The sequence below is a fragment of the Panthera tigris genome, chromosome C2 (assembly GCF_018350195.1).
Source record: "Panthera tigris isolate Pti1 chromosome C2, P.tigris_Pti1_mat1.1, whole genome shotgun sequence".
Lineage (NCBI taxonomy): Eukaryota > Metazoa > Chordata > Mammalia > Carnivora > Felidae > Panthera > Panthera tigris.
The window spans coordinates 110,740,070-110,767,815 of record NC_056668.1 but is presented as its reverse complement, the minus strand read 5'-3'; the positions used below and the strand labels follow the sequence as shown (position 1 = coordinate 110,767,815).

Sequence of the window (27,746 nt, the reverse complement as noted above, 5' to 3'; positions counted from 1 at the left end):
GTACGGTGTGTGGTGCATAGTAAGTACTCAAAATGATAGCTATTATTTATAGCTATTTTATCTCATTAGGAATCATGAAGAAACATTCAAGAAAGTTGACACTGAGTAGAGGTACTCAGATTTTAATGAGGAAAATACGTGAACCAACCATTTTTTTAACTGATAGTTCACCAGTGTTTGGTATTTATGCCGAATTTGCTCTGTCCTTTAAGAAAGAGATCACATCGAGACAGGCACTTTAAGCATTTGTCTGTTCTGCACGTCTTGCTGTGTGGTTTTGGATCATATTCACATGCTGTCAGTGAAGGACCTACTCAGGTTCAAGAGCACACCCAGAAAAAGACAGGCTTAAAGAGCAGAACATGAGAAATCTCTTCAGTGCAACAACTGTGCTCAAGCAGAGAAAATCAGGGTTATTGAGGACTTTGTCAATAGGATCTTGGAAGCCAACATTCTACGTGAAAGTCTGATCACCCAGCAGTCTGCTTTCCCTCTTGTCCTATGAAGAATCATGACTTGTTTCATTAGTCACAACTAAGAATGAAATGCATTAGTTGGAAGAGAGAATGGGAATGATATCCTTATCTTCCAGATTTATTGACGAGATCTCCATCTCTGTGAGGCAGGTGAATGGTGGGCTCATTCAATTTGGATTGACTGTTTATGAATGGTTCATGTTTAGATTTACTTTATCCAAGGGATATGATTCAGAAGATGAAATTAAAGAAAAGTGGAGAAAACAAGACTTAAAAAAGAGAATCAAATTTGGGGCACCTGGGTTGCTCAGTTGTTTAACCAACTGACTTTGGCTTAGGTCATGATGTCATGGTTCATGAATTTGAGCCCTGACAGGGCAGAGCCTGCCTGGGATTCTCTCTCTCCCTCTCTTTCCACTTCTCCCTTACTTGCTGTCTTTCTTTCTCTCTCTCAAAATAAAGAAATACTTAAAAAAGAGAAAGAAAATAAAAATTCCCAACTATAAGCACGAACAGCATTCCAGTGCCTGGGCAGATACATCTCACACTGATTTTGCAGGGAGCCAAAGTGAGAAAACATTGACTGAGTTGAACCTCTCACATGAAAAGAGAAATATATATTGACAACCTGATTTAAAGTTTTATGGAGAAACAAACATCCCAGAATTGCCAGCATGAGATTGGAGGAGAAGAGCAAGGTAGAAGACTGGTGCTGCCCAACTTCAAGACTTACCATGAAGCTACAGTCAAGACAGAGAAATAGACCAATGGAAGAGGATAGAGAGCCCAGACATAGGCCCACATATAAATATAGCCAAGTGGCCCTTGGTAATACAATGGAGCAAAGATAATTTCGTCAATAAGTGGCACTGAAACTGGACATCTACATGCAAAAAAAAAAAAAAAAATCTAGGCACAGAGCTTATACCCTCCACAAAAATTAACTAAAGATGGATCATAAACCTAAATATAAGATATGAAACCATAAAACACCTAGAAATAGGGCGCCTGGGTGGCTCAGTTGGTTGAGCATCTAACTTCGGCTCAGGTCATGATCTCACAGTTTGTGGGTTCGAACCCCATGTCAGGCTCTGTGATGCCTGGAGCCTGCTTTGGATTTTGGATTCTCTCTCTCTCTCTTTCTCTCTCTCTCCCTCTCTCAAAAGTAAATAAACATTAAAAAGTTAAAAAAAAAAAAAAAAAGAGTGCCCAAAGTCCAGAAAGGTGACAACACCAAATTCTATTGAGGCTATGGAACAACAGCAACTCCCATACACTGCTGATGGGACTGCAAAATGTTACATCTGTACATTTTGGAAGATGGTTTGGAGGTTTCTTACAAAACTAACTATACCCTTACTATATGATCCAGTGATCATGTCTCTTGGTATTTATCCAAAATGAAATGACAAACTTATATCCACACAAACACCTGCACACGGATGTATATGGCTTTGCTCAAAATTGCCAAAACTCCAAAGCAACCAAGGTGTCCTTCAGGAGGTGAAGGGGTAAATAAACTGTGGTACATCCATACATTAGAATATTATTCAACATGAAAAATAAATGAGCTATCGAGCCACGAAAAGTCAAAGAAGACATTACTAGTAAAAGAAGCCAATCTGAAAAGGCTACATACTATATTATTCCAATACATGACATTATGGAAAAGGCAAAAGTACGAAGATAATAAAAAGTTCAGCGATTACCAGGGATGGACTGTGGGGAAGGATGGATAAGCAGAGCACAGAGGATTTCTTTAGAGCAGCGAAAATACTCTGCATAACATTTAATGATGGATACTTGCCATTATACATTTGTCCAAACCCAAAGAATATATAACATCAAGAGTGAGCCCTCAAATAAACTCTGGACTTTGGTGATTGTGATGTGTCATTGTGGGTTCATCTATAGTAACAAATGTAACACTCTCTGGTAAATAAGGTTGATAATGGGAAGGCGAGGCATGTGTGGGGTAGAGGGCATATGGGGAATCTCTGTACCTTTCTCTCAATTTTGTTGTGAACCTCCAACTGCGCTAAAGAATTCAAGTCTTAAAAAGCGAGAGAAACATCAAGCCACCTGGGTGGCTCACTTGGTTAAGCGTCTGACTCTTGGTTTCAGCTCAGATCATGATCTCATGGTTTGTGGGTTCGAGCCCCACATCGGGCTCCATGCTGACAGCGTAGAGCCTGCTGGAGATTCTCTCCCTCTCTGTCTGCTTCTCCCCCTGCTCACTCTCTCTGTCTCTCAAAAATAAATAAACTTAGAGAGAGAGAGAAACATATCAGTCTCTCAAAGAAATCCAAGTTTTTACCAAAGAGAAATTTTGTCTCACCAAGGAACTGCATTCACAACCAGCCCCGGGCAAGGACAGAGCAGCACATCTGTTGCTACATCTGTTGCTCGTCTCGGCTGAAGGAACCAACTCCAGGCTTGCCCTAACCATTCCCTCTCTCATCCAAATTCTGTACCCTTTCTTTTGGACAGTGAGAAGTCTTGGCTGCCCTTGCACAGCCCTCTATGGTGCCTAGAAGCTACAATTCATGTTTCTAACACCCCCTACAGGCTTTTTGAGGCTAGCTTTCACACCATTTGGTGGGAGGACCTCAGCAAGGCTGGTAATCACTGGAATACAGAGGGGCTGGTGGTCTTCTCCGTTCCTGAACCATCCTCAAAATTGTTCTGAGGAGTTCTACTGTTACTCCAAAGTCCACCCAGATGCATTGTGGGGTGAAGGTAAGATACAGGACAGAGAAAAACCAATGCCGAGATACTCTCAGTTCGCTCCCTGAATTTATAGGAGGTTTACCTGGTTTGGAGCTGAGTGGAAGTAGGAAAAACTAGTTCTGGCTAACTGATCACTCCTAAATTACCCTGTCTTAAACCTTGATAGTGGGTTGAATCAAAAAGCTAAGAAGTTTCTGGGGCACCTGGGTGGCTCAGTTAGTTAAGCATCTGACTCTTGGTTTTAGCTCAGGTCATGATCTCCTCGTTTGTGGGTTCAAGGCTTGCATCGGACTCTGTGTTCGCAGTGAGGAGCCTGCTTGGGATTCTCTCTCTCACTCTCTCCCTGCCTCTCTCCCCACTCAAGCTTTGTCTGGCTCTCTCAAACAAATAAATAAACTTAAAAAAAAATCTAGGAAGTTTCTATCTTTTATCTCTCCTCTTTCTCTGACGCCTCTTTGCTGAGCAAGATAGCTCATATCTCTTAGCCCAAAAGAGCATCTCAAATTATTATCCCATCACATTATTTTTTTTAAAAAAATGGGCCTAGAAACCGGTGAAGTTGTAAGAATAACCTCTGTCACATTAGCCAGTTAAACATTTGCAGGTGCTTTTGTAAGAAGGAAGCTTTCTTCAGCTCAATTGTATTTGGCATAAAGCTTGGGATAAAAGCTTTGTATTTTATACATAAAAGAAAGTCTTCATACAATATTGTATTTCCTGCAGTATAAACATCTTCAGAACAGGAAGAAGAGAGATAATTTTCCGTGTGTGTGTGTGTGTGTGTGTGTGTATGACAGTTTCTTTGTATCATGTGCACCTGAGCAAGTATAAATGATACACTTGAGACATGCACAGGCCAAACAGACTTAAAACTCACCTTGCTGTGGAGCTGACATACTAGTTCAGAGGAATATATATTTTCAGAAGGGAAGAAAAAAATATTCAGAATATGCAGTATGAAATTAGTTACTCTAATCCTAGGTGCCACTCTGAACAAGTCCCCAGGCTCTGCTTTTTTTCTGAAAAGCATTTCATTTACATCAGTTCTCACAACTAGCCTATTGAGGCAGGTAGTTTTATCTCCATTTGGAAGATGCAGAAACTGAGGCACAAAGAGGACAAGTGCCTTGCCAAAAACAACATGATTAGTTAACTGAGAACTCAAATGAGGCCTTTCTGGCTCCAGAGAGCTTGGTAAAACCTTGGTATTTTCAAGAGAAATATCACTGGTCTTGATCACTTTCAAATTCTAATTAGCCTGATTTAAAACTGTTTGATTATTAATATAAATTTGTTCACAAAGATTTAAATCCAAAAATAGATTATAGAAATTATACAGCTGATTTCCTCAGTCAGCATTAGTTTGGGCCAAAGGCTATATCAGGATGTATCATCTGTTTTAAAACCAATTTCTCTGTTTTAGAGAGAAAGCAAGTGAAATGTTTAAGTATAAAGATTCATTGATTCATTTGGATCCTTGAGAACATTTTATAAGAAACCACTTTGAGTCATTTGAATTATATCAATCAAGAAAATTACTTGCAAAAAAAATAATTGAATGAGAAAATAGGTACATTATTAATTGTAGGTATCTAATATCATAAGCTTAACGTAATAGTTTTGATTTTTATATTTGACATATGTAGAACTGAACATGTGTAATTTTTCCCCTATAAAATCACCTCCTAATATTTTAGCAAATTTGGGTGAGGCAAGCGTCTCTTAATCTTGAATATTTTCTAGTATTGGGTAGCCCTATGGAACTCTTCATTATGCAAAATATTGATTTGCTTCCATAAAAGATGGATAAACTGTTTCTAAAACTATATGTCCCAGAACTGGGGAAAAATACACCTTGAAATTTATATTTGAATCATCCAAATTATTCGTATTCTAATACAAAGATCAAGCCAGTACATTCATCAGATTGTCCTCTCGAGGAGGAATCTTGCTGGGGGTTCGATTGGGAAGGAAGCAGCCCACGGTAGCTTGCAGACCCAACTCTCTCAGGAAATACCGTGACGTCATTACAAGCGAGCAAAAGAGCCTTGACGTTCACACACAAATTCAACTCATGATGCCAAGTTGACCCTCAAAGTAATTCACCTCTAGTCCCACATTTCATTAGGGGAGGTGAGGTGTGACTCTATATCTTAGGAAGAAACAGAAGTGGTTCTAGTCCTTTTTTTTTTTCTGAGGAATATTTTCAGTGGAAGAAAAAGAGGAAAAATGAATTTGGATACTTTCTGTAAGAACTCCACTTTATGAATTTTATACAAATGATACAATTTGATTTAAAAGCTCTTTTGTGATCTTCAGTTTCATTTTCCAGAGGGAATATCAGAATTTCTGAGTCTCCTGAGTCTAGGACAAGTTTGTGTGAAGTTTCCTCATTCAGTATCAAGGGAGTCACCGAGATCAACAAACCACATATCAGCATTCTTTTGCATTGGGTAGGGGTGTGTGTGTGTGTGTGTGTGTGTGTGTCAGTGCTCACACATGCACACTTGCTAGATTACTTAGATTTAAAATCTTATGTAATCACAGGGGAATGGCTTTATTTATGTCATAAATAAAAAAACCCACTTCTAATTATTTAAAGTTCAAACTTAAGTAGGCACTTCTGCCTTCTAAGAGATGTGGCAAATTCCTGTCGTTGGGGATAATAATCTCCCTATTGCGCTCTCCCCTTGGGTGATCAAACATTTAGAGTAGCCTGCCACAAATACAAGTGTCTTGTGTAAGTGAGATATTTTTGTTTTCGTTGATTTTTCAGTCACGTACCAGGACGGAATTCTGCATGTTGATCAACCCAAATGCAAAGACACAAGCCCCCTTGGGAGATGAAATGTAAGTGAGAGTCACAAAGGAGCAGGAATTAGGAGCCGGGGTGACAAGGAACCTAAGTCCTTGCACAGAAGTCTTATTGGAAGATTTGATAAAGGAGGCAGCATGGGTAGGTGGGTGTATTCAGGTGTGGTATTGTATTGAGAGTCTGACTCTGGTTTTTGATACTTGTTTACTGATAGTTTTTAAACCTCTCTGCTTCTTTTCCCCACATCTGGGCAAGCTAAGAAAGGCTGGTACTTCCTCCTTGGGCTCACGCAGGAAGTTCAAGCCACATGCAGGAGCCTCGCTGCAGCCCCAGCCCTAAATAGAATAAAAAGCCCCAACCCTGAACTAGTCTCCTTTCCCTGCTCTCCCAAATCACTTTTGGACCTGCTGAGGAGGCAGCCTGCTCCCTCCAAAAGCCTCATTATATAACAAACCTTTTCCTACTCTCTTGGTGTGTGTGGCTTCAGGAGTCTTAACATTTTTTTTTAATGTTTATTTCTTTATTTTGAGATTGAGGGAGAGAAAGCGTGTTCGCATGCAAGTGGGGAGGGGCAGAGAGAGGGGGAGAGAGAGAATCCTAAGCAGTCTCTGAGCTGTCAGTGCAGAGCCTGGTGTGGGGCTTGATCTCATAAACTGTGACATCATGACCTGAGCTGAAATCAAGGGTCGGACGCTCTACTGACTGAGCCACCCAGGCGGCCCAGCAGTCTTAACATTTAAACCAAATGCTGGGTATAGGTTCATCTCCTTCTGTGGAGTGACCAAAACAAATATGCACGTACATTTGATATACATATAATTAGATTTTAGATTGAGATTGAATTTCTTGTGAACTTACTATCAGAAAGAAATGTCAAAACTCACGGAAGGAAAGAATAAAACTGAGCCATGCAAATATTTGTCCAACATCCATGTTCAAAACATACGCTGAGTGAACAGTACATAGTCAAGCCACTAAAAAGTCATTTTAGGAATTAAGGAGCTTCTGAAAAGAGAGAGAATCACTATTAAAGCACCACCCAGCACACACATTTTTCTTCTAAAATTTCTTCTAAATGTCAGTGAGATTTTAAAACCCTACCCATAGTTACAGAGGATAAAGTGGAAACTTAGATGACTGTGGCAGGCAGAGATGTAGATTAATATAAGTTCTTACACTTGCATGGCTCTGGCCAGAATCAAATCAAGAACAGAAATAGATAAACCAAATGTGAACTATACACAGAAAGGGAACTTGGCATTATTACATAGAAATTGTAAGGATTACCCCTGTCAACTCTGGTGCATAGTAGCTAGGTTTTTATGTGCAAAATATTATGATCAGATGTGCTGAATGGCATTTAATCATACCATGGCCAAGAGAAGAGTCATGTATTTTGTGAAGTGGTAAGTGAGGAAATTCAGGGAAGTCAAACGTTTAATATATGGCAGTCAAGAAAGGAATATTCCAACCATATTCCAACCATATTTATGTTATTGGCCTCAATACAATTTCTTTAGAAAAGATGAAATTTTCAAAGCCTATCCAAAATGGCTTTTCTGGATCATTCTACTTCTAGAGAAGTCTCTGAGGTTGAAGACCCTGGATAGACTATCCAATTTAAATCTTGGGGCCTCTGAGAAATAATTGTTCCTTCTAAAATATAGTACAATCCAGCCAACTCTCTTAGGAGTTATTAACATTTCATTGCTATATAAATGTTCAGCAGCAGAAGAAAGAAGAACTGTATTCAGGGACTAGTTCTGACAGATTACAGTGTGAGGTCTTGATAAAGGTTGTGAAGGGTTATGTCCTCCAAATGATTTATCCATCATAGTAGGAATAGAAATACCACACAGCCTGAATAAGAGTTAACAGTGTCATTTTAATTAGGTGAGCACTGGATTGTTAAAGCCCAAACAGACAATAATTATAATATAGGAGGTACTGCAAAGCAGTTTAAAACAATGAAACCTTTGTGTCATTCACAGTCAGACTTAAATATCTAGCTAACCTATTTATTCTCTGCATACTCCAAATATTCTTTCCACCGTCTTTACTGAGTGAAGGAAATTAGATACAGTGGCCCCAGCTCCTAAGTGAGACATACTTTGGAAATTGTACTTCTCTTGAATTTAATAAAGCCAATAACCCTAGTTATTCCAAGAGAAAGACTGTGATCGTGTGAGAAAGGCCAAATAGCTTACCATCCCCCTGCAGAAAGCAATATGATATGAGCAAACAGAAGAATAGAGCATGTTTCACTGAGAATCTCCTTAAACTAAATCGTGAATCAGGAACAATTAGATTATAAAAGGCTCTACAAAATAAATTGCTTCCAAAGAAGTACTGATATCTTAGAGTGGTGCCTATATCAGTGTTGGATTAAAAAGTAGTGATCATGGGGCGCCTGGGTGGCTCAGTCGGTTGAGCGTCTGACTTCAGCTCAGGTCATGATCTCACGGCTGGTGGGTTCAAGCCCTGCTGACAGCTCAGAGCCTGGAGCCTGCTCCGGATTCTGTGTCTCCCTCTCTCTCTGCCCCTTCCCTGCTCATGCTCTCTCTTTCTGTCTCAAAATAAATAAATATTAACAAAAAAAAAAAAGTAGTGATCCACTATCCACACCTACTTTGAAGATAAAGACTATAGGTAATGAACAGAAACAAAAATCAAGACCGTGGCTAATTGTTTTAAGAGACAGGAGCCACAGTACAGAAGAGTACTTTTCAGGGAGGTAATTAGGCTTGTGGGAGTCAGAATTAAATCTTGTTAACGGTATGAGGTTCTTTATTCTTTCCCTCAATCAATTATTTAAACCTATTTCAGGAATTTACATGATGAATAGTCAAGGTACAGAGATTCTGGAGGACATGAAATTGTCCAGCAATGTGCTAAGTTAGTCTATGCTGGAAAGTTTCCAATGTGTAAGTACTTGTTAGAAGTTCTAAAATGGATCAGTTTCTTCCGATTAAAGTCTTCGCAAGAATTAAGTAGTTTAGTAACTCTCAGGAAAGATAGAGTCTGAGAAAATCATTTGGAGTCATTTGACACACTGCACACCCAAATCAAGTCTTGCAAACTAAGCACACACACAAAAAACAAAAACAAAAACAAAAACAAAAACAAAAACCTGTCTACTGAGCACCTATCATGTACCAAGCATCCTGTCAGGTCCATTACATATATAATCTCATTTAATCCAAGGAAATCTTTGTGAATGATGTTTTTAAAGATGAGACCATTGTGACTCGAGAACTTAAATAACCTCCTGGGGTCACTCAATGGGCTAATGGAAGACTGAGGATTAGTGGAAGGCCAAGGTTTTATTCCATCCTGGTCCCCTCAACTCACACAGATAATGATGAAAATATCTCTGCAATTCCAGCTCTTTGGTCATGCTGAGGGTAAACTATATACCATTATTTGCATATTTTCTGGTTACAAGGCTAAGGCGAGAGCTCAGAAATGCCACAGTATGCATCAGATCATTCTCTGACAGCGTCTGTGCGACAGGATGTGTCAAAAACACATTCTCTATTTGGTAGCTTGTGGTGGTTAAAGTATGTGGGGTATGGGTCTAGTTTTGACTTCAGCAGTAGCCAGCTGTGTGATAGTTGGTAATTTACCCTCTCTAAAAATCTCTCCAGTCACTTCTAAACTGACAGTAAATAATAGTACCCACCTCACTGGTCGGACAAAAATATTTAAATGAGATAGTAAGTGTAAAGAGTCTAGTCTCTATTATATGCTCAGTTCATGTTCAGCAAATAGACGTATTAAAAACTGGTTTCCAGGGGCGCCTGGGTGGCTCAGTTGGTTAAGTGACCAACTTCAGCTCAGGTCATGATCTCGCAGTTTGTGAGTTCGAGCCCCGCGTCGGACTCTGTGCTGACAGCTCAGAGCCTGGAGCCTACTTCAGATTCTGTGTTTACCCCTTTCTCTACCCCTCCCCTGCTCACGCTCTCTGTCTCTCTGTGTCTCGATAATAAATAAACATTAAAAAAAATTTAAAAAAAAACTGGTTTCCATGAGCCAAAAGTAGCATTGGTGAAAATGAGATTACAAAGGCTTTAGAACGTTGTTCCCTTGATTATTAAAAAATGATTACAAACATTTCCTTGTTGCTTAGCATCAGAGAGATCTATAAGAAGCTCGTTCCTAAAAACAAAGGGCATAAAAACAATCTTCAAAAGATAATACAATAAAAACATGAAAACATTTAAGCCTAATTAGTAATCAAAGAAGTGCACAATAACACCAGCATGCCATTATTTGTTGAGTCAATCACCCTCAAAAAGATACCACTTGGGGCGCCTGGGTGGCTCAGTCAGTTAAGTGTTTGACTCTTGGTTTCCACTCAGGTCCTGATCTCATGGTTTGTGAGTTTCAGCCCTGCATTGAGCTGTAGGCTGACAGTGCAGAATCTGCTTGAGATTCTCTCTCTCCCTCTCTCTGTCCTTCCCCTGCTCATGCTCCCTCTCTCTGTCCTTCCCCTGCTCATGCTCCCTCTCTCTCTCTCTCAAAATGAATAAACTTAAAAAAAAATAAAAGGAAAGATACCACTAAATGATTTAAAAAGTACAGTAAAGAGAGTAATTTTAGGGACACCTGGGTGGCTCAGTCCATTAAGCGTCCAATTTCAGCTCAGGTCATGATTTCATAGTTCGTGAGTTTGAGCCCCGCGTTGGGCTCTGTGCTGACAGCTCAGAGCCTGGAGCCTGCTTCAGATTCTGTGTCTCCCTCTCTCTGCCCCTTCCCCACTTGCACTCTGTCTCTCTCTCTCTCTCTCAAAAATAAATAAACATTAAAAAAATTAAAGTAAAAAGAAAGTAAATTTATATATTGCTGATAAAAGAAAACATTTTGGAACACCAATTAAATAACAATTTTCAGAAATATAAAAAAATAATTTTAATTTTAAACCATCAATTCTACTTCTGAGAATTCCCACTAAGAAAAACATCAAAAAATAGAAAATCACATTGGATACAATTTTAAAACAGTATTATTTTTTAAAGTTTATTTATTTTGAGAGAGAGGGAGAGCATGCGCACGTGCACATGTGGGGAAGGGGCAGAGAGAGAGGGAGGGAGGGAATCCCAGCAGGCTCTGTTGGGCTCCATGCTAACAGAGCCCAACCCTGGGCTGGAGCTGGAGCTCACAAACTTAGAGATCACGACCTGAGGCAAAATCAAGAGTTGGACGCTTACCCGACTGAGCCACCCAGGTGCCCCTCTAACAGTATTATTTAATTAAGTAAAAAGTGGGATGGGCTTAATTACCTACCAAAAAACTGTTTGCAACAGCCATGGTGCCATCTCTCTTTAGCATAAGTACCAGTGAAAATTAAGGTGATGAAGACAATACGGCATCGTAGTAAGGCTTAGAAAAAGGGAAAGTGTGGTATAAATTGTGTAGACTCGTTAAAGCTAAATGAGAAACAGATGCCCAGAAAAAAAAATGATTTCAAGAAAATTGAAAATGTTCATAGTTGTGTTAAGATGGCAGAATTTGAGATCATGATACTCTTTTTAAGAATTATAATTTCAGGGGCCCTGGGGTGGTTCAGTTGGTTAAGCAGCCAACTTTGGCTCAGGTCATGATCTCACGGCTCGTGGGTTCGAACCCCATGTCCGTCGCTGTGTTGATCACTCAGAGCTTGGAGCCTGCTTCAGTTTCTGTGTCTTCCTCTCTCTCTGCCCCTCCCTGGCTTGCACTCTGTCTCTGTCTCTCTCTCTCTCAAAAATAAACATTTAAAAAAATTATAATTTCAATATTAATTGCATATTAGAAAAAATAATTTTATTAAACCAGTGTGAGTGATGCAGTAGAATGGTGACTGTTCTCATTATTATGTAATATTAGCAACTCCTACAACTAATTCAATTATCTGAGTTCAGAACCTGATTTATTACTGTTTTCATACTAATAAAACAAACAAAAAAATAATAAAATTCATCTCTTCATTGATTTTTGCTCATTATTTTTAGAATTATTTTTGATCAAATAAGTACTTTCTCAAAATGAGTCAGATATGTGATCTAGGACTAATTATATGCAAGGTATCATTGTATCAGTCTTTTGATATGTTAAAATTTATCCCAAATGATCAATATCTTTAATTTCATATATCTATGGACATTGGTCATTTGTTTTCTCAAGGTCTAGACATAATCTCTTGTTTTTGGAAAGGTCCTTTAGAAGGGTCAGTAACAATAGGAATCTTGCTATTTTCTTGCAAAAATAATTTTTAAGTCCATTTGACATACCATTGACAGAAGTAATTTTTCTTCTTAAAGCTGTTATTATTAAATATTTAGAGTCTTTTGTTTTCAACTCAGCTCCTCTGTAAGTCACTATAGGATTTTGAATTAAATAGTGAAGGGTGGGGGTGGAAGAAGGGAGAAACAAAGCACATAGTCAGCTATTTACAGCAGATAGCCAGAGAGGACTTCACTTCACATAAACAGAGGAAGTTCTGAGCTATGATATCAGATAATCTAATCCAGAGCAATTTAACATCTACTGTGGGTTATATGCAGTGCTGAGCACGGTGGACAGAAACAAAGATGGGTAAGAGACAGTTTCTAACAACAGGCATATGTTCTAGTAAGAAGGCAAATACATATAAACAACAGAATCCTACAGAAGTGACAGTATTCCATTTCTTTCAATTATGCTGGGCTGAAATTCTGTAAAACAACTCCTATTACAAGCAGCTTTAGAAAACTTAATGCATAGACTTTTTGTATTGTTTTATGTTTGTTCCTAAATATATAAGTAATGCTTGTGCTTATCACAGAAAATTTGGAAAAAGGGGCAGATGAATAAGATCACCCCTAGATTTCTGGGGCTAATCAGCATGAAGTTAGCCCACTATTCTTTATCTTTCTCAGCGATTACAGCCAAATACTTTGGACAGAATGCCAAAACCAAACAACTACCTGAGACCTCGGAAAATTAACAACAGCAAATAAATCGGGGGAGAAAGACCAAACCGGAGAAATGACCCTTACAACGTTGAGTTTCCTGATTATTTCCCCCTCTTTTACCTTTGTGCCCTGATCAAAGCCAGCTTCACTGTGAAACTGTGCAGTTGGTGCAGGGAGAAAATTTCAGAGAGAAACCCTAGTCGGAGGAACAGGAAAAGGAGCCCTTGTTTGCTCCAAGGGTGACTCCAATTGCGCACAACTGCCCAGTGCAAGTAGCTAAAACTCCAAAAGCAAAGCAAAACAAAACAAAAACCAAAACATAAAACCAAACAAGACAACGTTCAAGCCAGAGGAATAGGAAAAGGGAAGCCTGGGAGTCAGAGAATATGTGGCAAGTTGCAGAGAGGAGAGAAGGGAAGGTGGGGGAGGCTCCAAGTGTGCCTATCAGTTGACACAAGTCCTGGCTTCGCTGGAGCTGTGCATCTGTAGGAAACACTAAAAGCAACATGGCAAAGGCTTTGAAAGTTCAGCTGACATTGGAAGTCTATCCATGGAAGAGAAGCTAGAACTTCAGGTTTGAACTCAACTAGGTAAACGGCCTTCTGAAACCACCACCACCACTGATCAATATTCTCTAGTGGATTGTTACAGGACTCCATGTCTCATGTCTCACAATGTAATATTCAAAATATCCATGATACAATCCCCAAATATTCACTATGCAAAGAGACAGGACACCATGAGAAATCCTCAAGGGAAAATAATCAAAAGATCAACAGATGCAAACTCTGAAATGAACCAGAGGTTGGACTTGAAAGCGATTATAACCAACCTTCCTTCCTTTCTTCTTCCCCTCCACCCTTTCTTCCTTCTTTCCTTTCCTCTCCTTAATTTTGTTCTACATTTCTTATCTTCCTAAGGTGGACACTTAGATTTTTGGTTTTAGACCTTTTTCTTTTGTAATAGAAACATACATTGTTTTCCCTATTTCCGTTGAATTCCACATAGTTGATTTGCTGTTTTTGAGACAGGGAACAAGCCCAAAGTGAAAAACATTATGCAAGGGGGCACCTTCTGTTGGATGTTATCATTACACTGCTTTCCCCGCCCCCCTTTTTACATTTCTTATAATTTTTTTTAAAGAGAGAGAGAGAGAGAGAGAGAGAGAGAGAGAGACACGGAGCACAAGTGGGGGAGGGGCAGAGAGAGAAAAGGAGACAACAGAATCTGAAGCAGGCTCCAGGTTCTGAGCTGTCAGCACAGAGCCCCCTGCGGGGCTCGAACTCATAAACCCTGAGATCATGACCTGAGCCGAAGTGGGACGCTTAACTGACCGAGCCACCAAGGCGCCCCTAAACTGATTTCTCTTACAAAGCGGAACCAGAATGTGGCCCCATAGACAAACAGGACTTAAAACAGAGGACTCATGCTCCAAAAAGTGTCAAAGAGCTGCCTGAATTACCTGCCAATATTGGTCAGTCAGCATGAGGCCCTTCCAACCAATCAGGATGGAGTATTTTTTATCCTCGCTTTCCCTCATTAACATATTAGACCAGAGTGGGAACCTGGGCTGGAGCTTTCTCCACTTAAGCAGAGCTCTCTTTTGAGGGTTTGAGTAACTACTCTGTTAACACTGTGTCTGCCTTCAGCTAGACCTGTAGTCTAGATCTAACACTTTGCCTGTGCCTTTGACCTTTGGCACTCCTTTCATGGTGTGGGGCCCAAGAACCCCACTCTCCTATAAAGTTTTCAGTAGCATTTGGTTCAAATGAATTTCTAACTTCTTTTGTGATTTCTTCTTTGACCCCTAGCTTGTGTAGAGCTGACTTGTTTAATTTATGTATCTTTGGGGCTTTTCTAGATGTATTGTATTCATTTGTAATTTCATTATCTTGCAGTCAGAGAACAATTCATTTAGCCTATAGAACTTCCTTTAACACTTTTTTTTTTTCTTTTATAGAGGAGATCAGCTGGAGATGAATTTCCTCATGGTGGGTTTATCTGAAAATATCCACCCTTTATTTTTTAAGGAAATTTTTCTGGAAAAAAAATTCTTCAGCACTTTGAATATGTTTCTGGACTCTTTTTACTATGGTAAAAAGCCAGCTACTAATTGTATCATTTTTCTTGTATATGTTTTGTGTTCTTTCTCTCCAGGTGCTTTCAAGATTTTTTTTTTTTTTATTTTTTCAGCAGTTTGACTCAGTTTGGTTTTCTTTATATTTATCCTTTATGTATATGTGTAGTATTTGTTTTGATTTGTTGATCTGAAAGTTAAGATTGTCTACCAGTCTGTGAAGTGCTTAGGCATAATTTCTTAAAATATTTTTCTATACCTGTCTCTTTCTCCCCTCTCCTTCTGGAACTTTACTTACTTGTGTGTTAGGCTGCTTGGTATTATCCCAGGGGTTATTTTACTATTATTTTTCTATTTTATTTTTCTATTTTTTTTTTTAGTACTTTCTCTCCCTCCCTCCCTCTCTCTCTTTCTCTCTCTCTCTCTGTTCTTGGGACTGAGCAATTTCTATTCATCTTCTTATACATCTCACCAGTTATTTCTTCTGCCACTTTCAATCTGATGTTGATCCATCTAGTGAATTTTTTTTAATGTTTATTTATTTATTTTGAGAAAGAGAGAGGGGGGGAAGGGGAGAGGGAGAGAGAGAGAGAAAATCCAAAACAGGCTCTGTTGTCAGTGCAGAGCCCAATGTGGAGCTCGAACCTACAAACTGTGAGATCATGACCTGATTCAAAATCAAGAATCAACTGACTGACTCACTCAGGCTCCCCAGTCCCATCTAGTGAATTTTTTGTTTCAATGTTTATAGTCTAGAATTTCTATTTTTATATATTTTCCACTTCTCTGTTGAGATATCTTTTCCACTCACTCTTTTAGACCTTTTTTTCCCTTTAATTCTTTTAAAATATTTTTTCTTAATTTTTGAACACATAATAGCTGCTCTGAAGTAGCTGTCTAACAGAGCCATCATCTGGCCAACTGAAAGTAAGGTCCCACTTGCCTTGTGTTATGTATTTTTTTCAGATTATCGATGACACTTTCCTCTTTGTGTATTTAATAATGTTTGGTGAAAAGTGGACATTGTAGATAATAAGTTGTAGCAACTCTGGACTCTGTTGTCTTCTTCTGGGAATTTGTTGTCACAGCAGTCGGTTAATTTTCTTGGATTCAAACTGTAACTTCGTTCTTTCCATTGGAAATGAAGCAGCTGATAATCCTTCTTATTCCTCACAGCAAACAGCTGCTGCTTTTTTTTTTTTTTTTTAAGCCTAATTCTCTGAAGGTTTTCACTGGGATGGCATAGTGATAAGCTGCCGACTCAGGCAAAACATATTTCACATTTTTAGACTCACCTATCATGGCTACTCTGCTTCTGAAGACTCCGATATTTTGCCAGCATCAGACTCTTTTCTTTGATGTTTCAAATCAGTAAGCCTGATTGGCAGGTGAGTCGGGGAATGCAGTTGGTTAAGAAAGCAGCAAACTCACAGATCTCACCTGATAAATCTGTCTTTCGCACTTTATTTCTATTTGGCCTCTCCCTGCTTTCTTTGCCAGATACCCAGGGCTCTGCTTTGCACATTTATAGTTTAGTGGGCGGTGAGGGACCTCTGCAGAATTTAATGTGCAAATATTGGGTCTTCGCACTTCTGCAGTTCTCTCACAGATTTGCCTTTTACATTCTTAGCTGTGACTCTAATGCTGAGCACTTTTCTCTGCCTTTCTGAGCTGGATAGGCTGAATGTTTTCTCTATAGATGCTCTTTGGAGCATATTCAGGCATTTCTTAACCTGAATGACAAGTTTTTGAGATGACAATTTCCCTTGTCTTTTGTTTGCAATTACCTAGTTCCTTAGTACCTTTAAATAATTGTGGTTTGGGGGGCACCTGGTGGCTCAGTCAGTTAAGCATCAGACTTCAGCTCAGGTCATGATCTCCTGGTCTTGGGTTCAAGCCCCTCATCAGGTTCTTTGCTGACAACTCAGAGCCTGGAGCCTGCTTCAGTTTCTGTGTCTCACTTTCTGTCTGCCCAACCCCCATTGCGCGCGCTCTCTCTCTCTCTCTCTCTCTCTCTCTCAAAAATAAACATTAAAAGAAACAGTTGTGGTTTTATTTTAATGTTAATTTAATTTTCAGAAAGGGAGAGCAAATGCACACTAGTGGGGAGGGGCAGAGAGAGAGAGGGAGACAGAGAATCCAAAGCAGGCTCCAGGCTCTGAGCTGTCAGCACAGAGCCTGACATGGGGCTCAAACTCGTGAACTGTGAGATCATGACTGGAGCTGAAGCCGGACACTTAACTCACTGAGTCACTCAGGTGCCCCAAATGTTTGTTTGTTTGTTTGTTTGTTTAATGAATCTTTGGGAAGATTCATATGACATCATTTGCTACCATTTCAGAAATCTGTCCATGCCCATCCCAGTCCATTGATCTGCACTTCCTTTGTGGGCAGGTTTCCCTGGCCGCCCTTGCCTTTCTCTACCATAATGGTATTGAAGCTGGAAGTCCAATCATTAAAAAAAAAAAAAAAAACACCATCAAATAAATCTTGAAAAGACCATCTCTCTAGAAGTCAGTAGGTACAGGTTCTAGTTTCACTTAACTTGGGCAGGTGGCTTGACTCTGCTGTGCATTGTCACTTTTTCCTTGGACACTTAAGGAATTGAATGAGATGCACAGTACTTCTGACAGTAAAGTTCTGTTTCCCCTCTGCGTCAAAAAGTAAATAAGACCTCTACTAATTTATAGGCATAGTGATTGTGTAAACTATTTTCCTTCTGTTTGCATTTTCCCAGAAAATAAGACACTGGTCAAATGGAATGTTCTTGATAGTTAAATGAAACATTTTATCTATTATCTCTGTGGCTTTCTAAATCCTGTTTCAATTTCAATACCAAAATAGTCCATAGACGTTACTCTCAAGGTGAATTTTGCAACATTTTCTAATTTCCCTACCAGAGTGGTCTTTTGTTTTCTTCTTCCTGTTTGCTGTCACTTTTCTCCATTTCTTAGTATATCTGCTGTCACTCAAGTCTAACTTCCAATTCCTTTTCAGGATTTTTATATCCAGTTGCCTGGTTGTCTTGGCCCAGAGTGTTTTCACTCTCTGCAATTCAAAAGAGGGATGCTGAGCTGTATTTTCTCTTCTGAATGACAAAGTCAACAAAATAAGAAACATGTCAATAAGATGTCAGATGTTAGCAAGAGATTGCAAATAACAAGGTGAACAAAGGATAGGAAGAGTTCTTCCCCCAAAGTCTCCTACAAATAGTTGTTTTAGTTACCTTTATTTATCTTTTATTTTTGTTTATCTTGTTAAGTCTGCTGTGCTTACTGCATTCATTATATTTTCATTCAGTTACTTATTTATCAAATATTTTTAAAATTACTACCATATGCCATTGAGCAGGGAACAAAAGAGACTCCCCTATTCATTGTTGCCACCCAAAGCCGTAGGATGATGAAAAGCTGTAAAAGTTGACAGTGGCCATCACATTCAGAGTCTCGGTAAGCTAACGCACAGAGAGCAGAACTAGGTAATTCAAGTGTCAGCATCTTTTAAAGGTGACAGTATGGGAGATGAAGCAGGAAAGGAAAGATCAGAGAATGTCAAATAATTTGTTTTTCTATTTTTCCCACTGAATTAACCAAATTATTTCTAATGAAATTGTTATAAGCCTATTACATTATGAAAGAAATACTTCTCAGTGTGACGGTTCAAACAAGAGTTAGGTCTGAGGTCACCTTTCACCCTTATGTTAAGAAACCAATTGTTTTAATGTGTTATCAGGAAGTCAACACCATAATGCATTTTCTTGTCATTTATGAAGTACACAACCAGAATATATTAATCCAATTAATATAAAATTGATATACCGAGTCTCTTAAAACTTGCTCACCTGAGTTTATTTGTTACAGACATTGAAATTAATACACATGAAGTTTTCACATATACAGTTACATTGTGTGTGAATCTGTGATCAACTCATTAAAGAATTGAGAACATTTATTTAGACAGATTACTCTGTCTCATAAAGTAAATGATGTCTTTCAAATTAGCTTGTTGGAAAAAATCTTACCAGTTGGTTTCCTGTTAGCACTTATTCTAGAACACTTTGATTTTTGGAGGTGCCATATTTCTGAAGCTAGATTTAAAAACAAAATAAATGCTAAGTCTCACATACAAAATTTTATAGAAATTACTTAAATCCTCAGATATTATAAGTAGGTATTGTAGTTCGATTTAATACGAAATATGAGAATGTTGGAGTTTATTTATTTATGTTTATTTGTTTATTGTGAGACAGAGAGAGAGAGAGAGAGAGAGTGATCTGGGGAGGGGCAGAGAGAGAGGCAGACAGAGGATCTGAAGCAGGCTCTGTGTTGACAGTAGAGAGCCTGATGTGGGCTTGAACTCACTAACTGTGAGACCATTCCCTGAGCCAAAGTCAGACACTTAACCTACTGAGCCATCGAGGTACCCCAAGAATGTTAGAATTTTGTTAAAGGATGGCTTACCTATTTGATAGTTATATGAGTATCAGGCTGAAAGCTAAGCAGAATCCAAGACTGTCTTTCAAAGTTCCTATCATCCAATCCTTTTTTTTTTTTTCCCTAATGGTGGGGATAAAAAAAAGAGATAAGAATTTCAATACAGCAGAATAACGTGGGAAATGAGGAAAAGAGATGTATTTTTTTAGTGAGAAAGTGTAGGTGTTTTTTAAAACATATAACTGATATGTAGTCTACACTTACATAGTGTATATATTTCAGCCAAGTCACCTTTTATATTTTTGATCTTTACTCTTACCAATAACAAGTAGTGTGCTAAAGTATATTGATACCCACTATGTTGACATTAAATAGATCTGATGACTATATTGCTACAGCTTGAGGCTATTTCACTGCCTCTGTAAGTATAAATATCTCAGTAAAATGCTTTCGTGGAATTGTTTATTTCAAAAGTATATGCTGTACTTTCAATACTTACATTCTGACCTCTTCTGAGCAATGATACAAATTCTTTCTGTTAAAGGTGACAGAACAGGTGTGTGCATTTGCCCCTCTGCCCCTTAAGATTTTGCTGAACGAAAGGAAGAAAGATGTGTGAATAAACATAAACTCATAATAGAAAAAAGAATTGTGAGGCTGCCTGGGTAGCTCAGTCAGTTGAACATCCAACTCTGCATTTCAGCTCAGATCATGATCCCAGGGTCTCGGGATTTAGCCCTACCTGGGGCTCCAGCCTGAGCCTGGAGCGTGCTTGGGATTCTCTCTCTCTCTTCCCCTCCCCCACTTGTGCCCTCACTCTCTCTCCCTAAAAGAGAAAGAGAGAAAAAAAAGAATTGTGGAGATTAGGGTCGGGAGAAGTCATCATTTATGAGAAATTTCACTTTGTTTCTGCACATCAGAAAGACGATGGGAAATCATAGAGAGCAGGAGCTAACTGGACAATGAAACCCTGAGGTCCAGAGTGAGCTTTATCCCTGTGAAAAACTGAAGACCCACGGTAAAGAAATTGAGGAAAGTCTCAGAGGAAAGCTCAACTCCCAGCAGGTGTCACTGTGTCATTTGGCCAGGACTGAGTCAGGAAGAAGAATGACACAGCAAGTCAGTCTGCTGGACCCCACCCCCACCCTGGGTTGCCTAATGTGACTGGTCAGCATTTCCTCTCCTGGAGGGTCCATGTAACAGAATGGTTTTACTTACACAAACCCACCCTGCTTACTAAATTATTTTAAGGAAATAGCTCTTTGACAAATTACTTCTATGGTTATTCAATTAAAAACAACTTCCCACTGTAGAGGTCACTTTGAGTAATACATATCTTTCTAGGAAATTAATTACTATATTTTCATGGAGTTTGATCAAGTGGTACATTTTGATGATTTTAATTTTTTCCAATATCTGTGATTATTTCCCCATATTTATTTTTCATTTTCTCATTTCTTTTTCTTCTTCCCTTTGGATTAAATAAAAGTTATAACTTTTTCAATTAAACAGCTATTTAACTTAGTTATTACTTCAAGTACTTTTTCATTTTCTTACTTCATTAATTTCTGTCTTTATTAAATTCTCTTATTTTTTTTTACTTATATTGAATTTGGCAATTTTCCAGTTTCTTGCATTTCTAAAAGTTTATTTTTATTTTTTCATCTTGGCCTATGTACGTATTTAAAACTATGAAACTTCCTCTGAGTGCAGCTTTAGACAGTATACCATAGTAATAAGTGACCTTTTCTCAACCAAATATTTGATTAAAAGTTTGATATTCTAAGAAAAAGCTTGATATTCTAAGAACTTGAGAGATGAAAAAAAATTCAAATTTTTTTATCCACTTGATATTTCATAGTTAAAGGAGGTAAGTCAAAACCTTTCTACTATGTTTTGTTTTTGTGTTTATTTTCCTTTATAAATTTTGATGCTAAATCCTGCATTGATCAGTGGAAAATAAAATGAGTAACATATAAAATTCTTTTGTGTTATTCAAATAATTATTGCTAATCTTAATAATTATACCCAACATTTATAGTATTATATCATTTCCAAGTACAAGGTATTGTTCCAAGCTCAATGTATTCATTAATTCAATCATTTTCATTTTACAGATGAGAAGTGAGAAAACAGAGTCTTAGTTTATATAAATTATGCTGATCAAATTAGAAAATGTAGATGCTAATCCAGTTCCCTGAATCCAGAGCTAAAGCTTGTACCTCACAATTATGCATGGGGAAAGAGCATAGAAACAAGAGTCAGTCTGCTTAGTATTCTAGACCAGTCTCTGCTACAGTAATACGTACAGTATACGTTGATCATGTTCTATGGTACTCAACTGGGGTTGTACTAAATGTGTTCAAATTCTACTAAGTTAGCATACATGTTATCCTTGATTTGCTATTCCAGGAGTGAAGATTAATTTATGCACTCCAAATGTTGCTGGTGGTCAGTGGCATTATCTATAATATGGCTAGCTTGACTAAGGGTACATTCCAGAGTCATAAACTAGAGAAAGGTAAGTGGCCTTATTATACTGATCTTATTAAACCTCTACTATAACCAGTTGCATTACGTAGTAGTGACCTAAGATCCCATTCAGGTGTAGAACCAATGCTGAATCTCAGAAGTCCTAGGAGTTAGCTGATGTCAGCACTGTCTAAAAATTGTATAAAATATGACAACTTCAATGGGCATGAGCTCTGAGTTTTAATTAATACCAAGTATTGGGCCAACTTTAGTCATATGTTAGGTACAATTTGGAATAAAAAAACCCATTTTTGTTTACATAAGCAAAAAGAAAAGAAAATATAGCCCCTTCCCTTAAAGAAAGCAAAGATGAAATAAGAATGTTGAAATGGTATTAGTAGCTCATAATTTACAGTACTCTCCCTGCTTTATGTGCAGTTTCAGTTACCTGTGTCAATGGTGGTCCAGAAGAGGATGATCCTCCTTCAGATGTATTGTCAGAATGTTAATAGTAGCCTAATGCTGCTATGACAATGCCTGTGTCATTGGCCTCACTCCATTTTATCACATAGGCACTTTATCATCTCACATCATGACAAGAAGAGTGAGTACAGTACAATATGATATTTTGAGAGAGACCACATTCACATAACTTTAATGATAATACATTATTATAATTATTTTCTTAGTTATTTTTAATCTCTTACTGTGCCTAATTTATAAATTAAACTTTATCATAGGTATACATAGAAAAAAAAACATACTATGCAGGGTTTGGTATTATCCATGATTTCAGGCATCAACTGAAGGTCTTAGAATATATCCTCCTTGGATAAGGGAGGACTACTGTATTGAAGAAAAAGACATATAACTAGAGTTAATAAAGGACAGTGATTAGGACACTAATAAAGGACAGTTAATATTAGGACAGTTAATAAAGGACAGTGTCTAGTTGGCTAGAAACCAAGAGTTGCCCCTTTGGGATGATGGTGGAAGAATCTGCTCCCAAGTCCATCTTCTATGTCGCTCAAGGTTCAAGATTAGGGCATATGGAATCCAATCATTCAAGGTTGGCTAATGGATCTACCTCCTGCTCAGGAGAGAGGATATCTTGTTCTACGGTCTCAGCAGAATAATTTCCAATGATGGAGAGATGGCTCTACAAAAGCTGAGATACTGTTATAGCAGAGGAAGCAATGCTGGGCAAAAGATTATGACAGATAACCGGTAACTACTGTACTCACTGCATTTTTTCTTTGTTGTGCTCTAGAGAGTAAGTCCACTGGACTCAGTATAATGTCATGCATCAGAGCATTATCCTCTTCAGTTTGGCTGTCTGTTTCTGAAAAGTCAAAACAATGGCAAGATTGAAGTTTATTTCCTTCTCACATAAGAGAGGTAGTTGTCCAGGGCCATTCCACCATTAACTGGCTACCCTCTTTAGAATCACATTTAAGATGACTTCTGTAGCATCATCCATCAAATTTGATCTTCAGGCAGGAGGAAGGGAGAAGGCAAAATAACATATCTCTCTGCTGAGTCAACTCTTGAAAAACAGAAAATATAGCCCCTTCTCCTCAGAAGTTCCCCATCACTTTAAGTTACAACCCATTCTCCAGAATTTTGTCACCTAACCATAAAGGCAGATCGCTAGAAATGTGGCCCATTCCATGTGTGCATTGTAGTGTCAGATATAATTGGGGTTCTAAACTAAGGAAGGAGAGAATGAATGCTGTATAGTATATTTAGAAATTACTCTCTTAGTCTCCATAGTGCAGGATCAATTCAGGGCAACTATAACAAACTGAAAGTTTTAAACAACTCAATTTTTAGCAATCAATGGAGTCATTATGTCTAAGATTTTAAAGTTCTCTCTTTCCTTCTTGCCAATCATTTGTACTTTTTTTTCTTAATTGGCTGTTATTTTCAATCAAGTACAATTGCCCCAAAGTAAAGTTAGAGTCACATTCCACTGATTAGAGTTGTCTTCTAATGATTAATGAGCCAGTCTGAAATTCACACTGTGCTTATTTAGAACATGATAGCATCATTCAGTAATGAACTTTCAAGAGATTATTTATTTCCCGTTGCCATATTTCTAATCAAGTACTCATATGCATAATGAATGCTTCAAAAAAGTCTGCTGCTTTTTACCTTATTTACAAAAGAGTCATCTTAATGGCAAACCATGAGCATGTTGAGATAGATTGTCTAGTGAAATCTGACCATGAATTAAAATATCTTGGGGTTCAAAAAATAGTAAAAAAACAAAAAAAAAGGTCTTTAAAATTCTAATAAAATCATATGAACTCAGATGTGTAAGATAACCTGAGATTCATTTGGCCAATCCGTAATCCGAGCCCATGAATATAATCACCAGCAGGTGATTCTCTAGCACCTTGTGGACCCCCTTTGGACATTGGAGACCACCTTTGTGTCAGTCCCCTCCATATGGCAGTAGTTGTTAGAACATTCTTTTTTTGAGCAAAACTGCAAAATTACTTTCTCCATCATCATCTTTACCTTTTATATTTTTCTACTGTGCTCGTTGCTTATGTGCTAGGTATTTCAACAAAGTAAGCTACCATCAATACTAACAGCCATATTAGAACAAAGTTGAATTTCAAGATCACAAAAGCTGTGAAAAGATCACCAGTGAACCACAGAAGTGAGGGAAACATCCATGCAGATATCTAACTCTCTGCCCAGAGTTCAAGGCAGAGCAAGCCAAGTGAAAAAGGCCGTTGGGGTCGGACATGAGTTTGGTGGGTGTGTTCTAGGAATAGCACGACTAGTGTAGGCAGGGCAAAGGGAATGAGGGGAATTTGGCAGGTGGTTAAGATAGATAGTAAGTGGGGCTGTGTGGGAATTACAAAGTGTTTGGAATATTTTACGCAAAGGAGTGACATGGTCTTTCTCAGTTGTAAAAGAATCACTCTGATATGTGGAAAATAGATTACAAGGCAAGGGAGAGGTGGAGAGACCACTTAGGAAGCTGCTGCAATAGTCAAGCAGAGATAGAGGCTTATGCTAAAGGAGTGACTGTGTTCGTGCTCGGATTCTACTTGTGTTTGTAGGAAGAGCCTACATGATGTACTAACGCAGTGGATGCACAACAGGGAGTGAGGTATACTGAGTCAGATGATTTTAATTTGAGCACCTGGAAGAATGACTGTACCGCTTGCTGAAGCGAGGTGTCTTGGGAGAGACACCTCCCTTGCTGTATGCAGGGAAAGTCAAATGGTTGATTTTTATTTTAATATGCCATTTAGGCATCCAAGTGAGGAACCTGAGGAGGAATATATAGAATATGGATAAACAGGAGTTGAAATTGAGCTGAACGGCATTAGTCCAGTGTCTTTCAAAGTTGTTTGATTTGTAGAGTGTATCTGTGTGGTTTCCCCCTTAATGCTCCAAGAGGGTTGGTGCTTGATGATGACCTATATTCTTTTCAGGTCTCAATTTCAGTATTAATGATATCATGGTCAGAATGCCAATGGTATACTGGAAGACTTTTTTTTTTTTTTTTTTTTTTTTTTTTGTTGAAATTTGTAGCACTTACTGTTGTGTACCCACCACCTTCAGGAGGGAGGTAGTTATTTCTGCACTGCTTTGGAGCATTGGGTGGTTAGAGCTCACAGTTGCATCATACTTGGGGAACTGCTCTTCCTTTGAAGGAGGCTGCCTTGCACATCCTCTCCGCTGTGGGCAGCTCACATCCGGTGGGCTGGTCAGTGAAGGAAGGGTAATAAGGCCTGGATCCTTTGCCTCAATCTGAGAAAATTTGCACACGTGCATCACATTACTCCCTAGCAGTATTCCTGAGGACATTCCCTAATAAACCTGACACCCAAATATCCATCTCAGAATCTATTTTTTATGAAGCCCACCTTAAGCCACAAGTGTCTCACCAAAGTGAATATTCATGAATAAAGATTTAATTTTTTTAAAGTAATAGACCTACTATGATCCAATGGAATTTGGTGTTATTTACATAACTTAATGTAACTGTCCAACAACACTAAAGAAGAGCATTCAATTAATTAATTCAATTAATTAGAATTTTTTCAGCTACTGTTCATCTAGGTAGAATCAGAGTCTAATGGCAAATACGTATTTCATTTGCCTTGCATTCCATTTTAAAGTTAAATTTTAGATTAAACCATAGAGCATGTTTTAGGACATTCTAATAGCAATTATATTTAACAAAAACAGGAAAAAAAATGGAACTGAATAAGACTTAAATTGCAAAAATACCTCAGAACAACATGGTATGTTCATTATTTTTGTAATTCAAAAACTTCACAAAAGACCGGGATCTAACTCTCAAAGCTTTTGTGCAGATTATCATCTGTCAATCAAATGCTTGAACACGTTGCTTTTCATCATGTCAAAAAGTTGACATTTCTGTGATTAAGATCATCCCCTCACTTAAAAATCTCTCCCCCTAACTTCCTGTGTTTTTCAGTATTATTTATTTTAAACACTAATAAATGGTCTCTTTTATTTATTTGCTTTAAACCAGTAAACTGTAAGAATCAGAAAGAATGTTTCTTTTTAAATCTTGAAGGAGAAAAGCCAGTTTAATACTTCTATTTGTTGAGTAAAATTTTTTAGCTTTTAGTGTATATTTATTGATTTAAAAAAGTTTTGAAATACAGGAGGAAAGCATGATGAAAAATGAGAGATATACTAGAAAACTCATTACTTAATGGCTTTTCAAGAATCATATCTATGATTTCAGAAGCATCTGTTTAACAGCCACCTTGGAATCGCCGACCCGTATCTCTTCTGTTCCTTTAGAATTTCAACCTTAAAGTTCTTTTTGCTGATAGAGTAAAATTATATCTTAAGAGAAAATAAAGGCAATGTTATTTAGATGATTTTAAGGTGAGTTAAAAACTAAGGCAAAATATTGTAATTTTAAATTATATTTCATAAAGAAAGTGAGCACTTGAGGTGATTTTTAATATTTTGGAGATAAATTTCAAGTTTAATCTGCCTGGCTGAAAGTCTCCTGTGGAATTATTTTCCCTTGTAACAAATCTGACTAAGGAGATTATAATAGATTAAAAGCAACTTAATGCACCTATGATGTCATATCTCTCCTAACTGTTCTTACAAATGATTCCTTATTGCATCAGCTCAATTGTTTTTTTTTTTTTTTTTCATTTTCTTGATTCTAATTTTAAAATAGGAAAATTTTATTGGTTCCTTTAACTCTTCTATATGGTGGTCTAGAATGGCTCTAAATGCCTCCCTCAAAAGCCATTCAGCAAGTAGGAGCTGAATTAAATTTTTGCTTGTGTGGTTCCAAAAAGGAGAACGGAGAGCCATATGTGAACATGACAGATGGGCTTATCTCAGCATAGTGGTGGGAAGAACTTTCAAACCATTACAACTGTGCAAAATTCAAATGAGCAGTGAATTACCATCCTCTGCTATGCTTAGATATCATTCATTGGTCAGAAGCTTTGCAGAGACGACTACGGCATTGGACAATAAAGGTGATGTCTCATTCTCATTCTGGAATGGAATTGATGGCTTATTTGTATATACCCCTCCCCTCGAGTCAGGACTGTTTTAAATTTATATTGGAAGATATTCCTGTTGAATCAAAGCCATTTTGTCCAATTTTATCCCTCTCAGTGCTAGAAAAATTGCTCCCAGCTAGAGTCTACTGGCAAGTTTTAATTGTTTTTGAACTTGATATCACTGAGGCTGTTATGAGAGGATTAATCTTTGAGTCACTCTGAGGTGAGGCCCTGCCAGGCTGTCTCTGCGATGACCTTCCTTGGTTGCCCCAAGGGG

The 27,746-nt window shown here is 38.1% G+C and overlaps 1 pseudogene; it reads right to left on the bottom strand.

Moving 5' to 3' along the window:
• Positions 1–25,766, bottom strand: part of LOC102963772 — a 32,718-nt pseudogene extending 6,952 nt beyond the window's left edge.
• Positions 25,767–27,746: the final 1,980 nt, after the last annotated feature.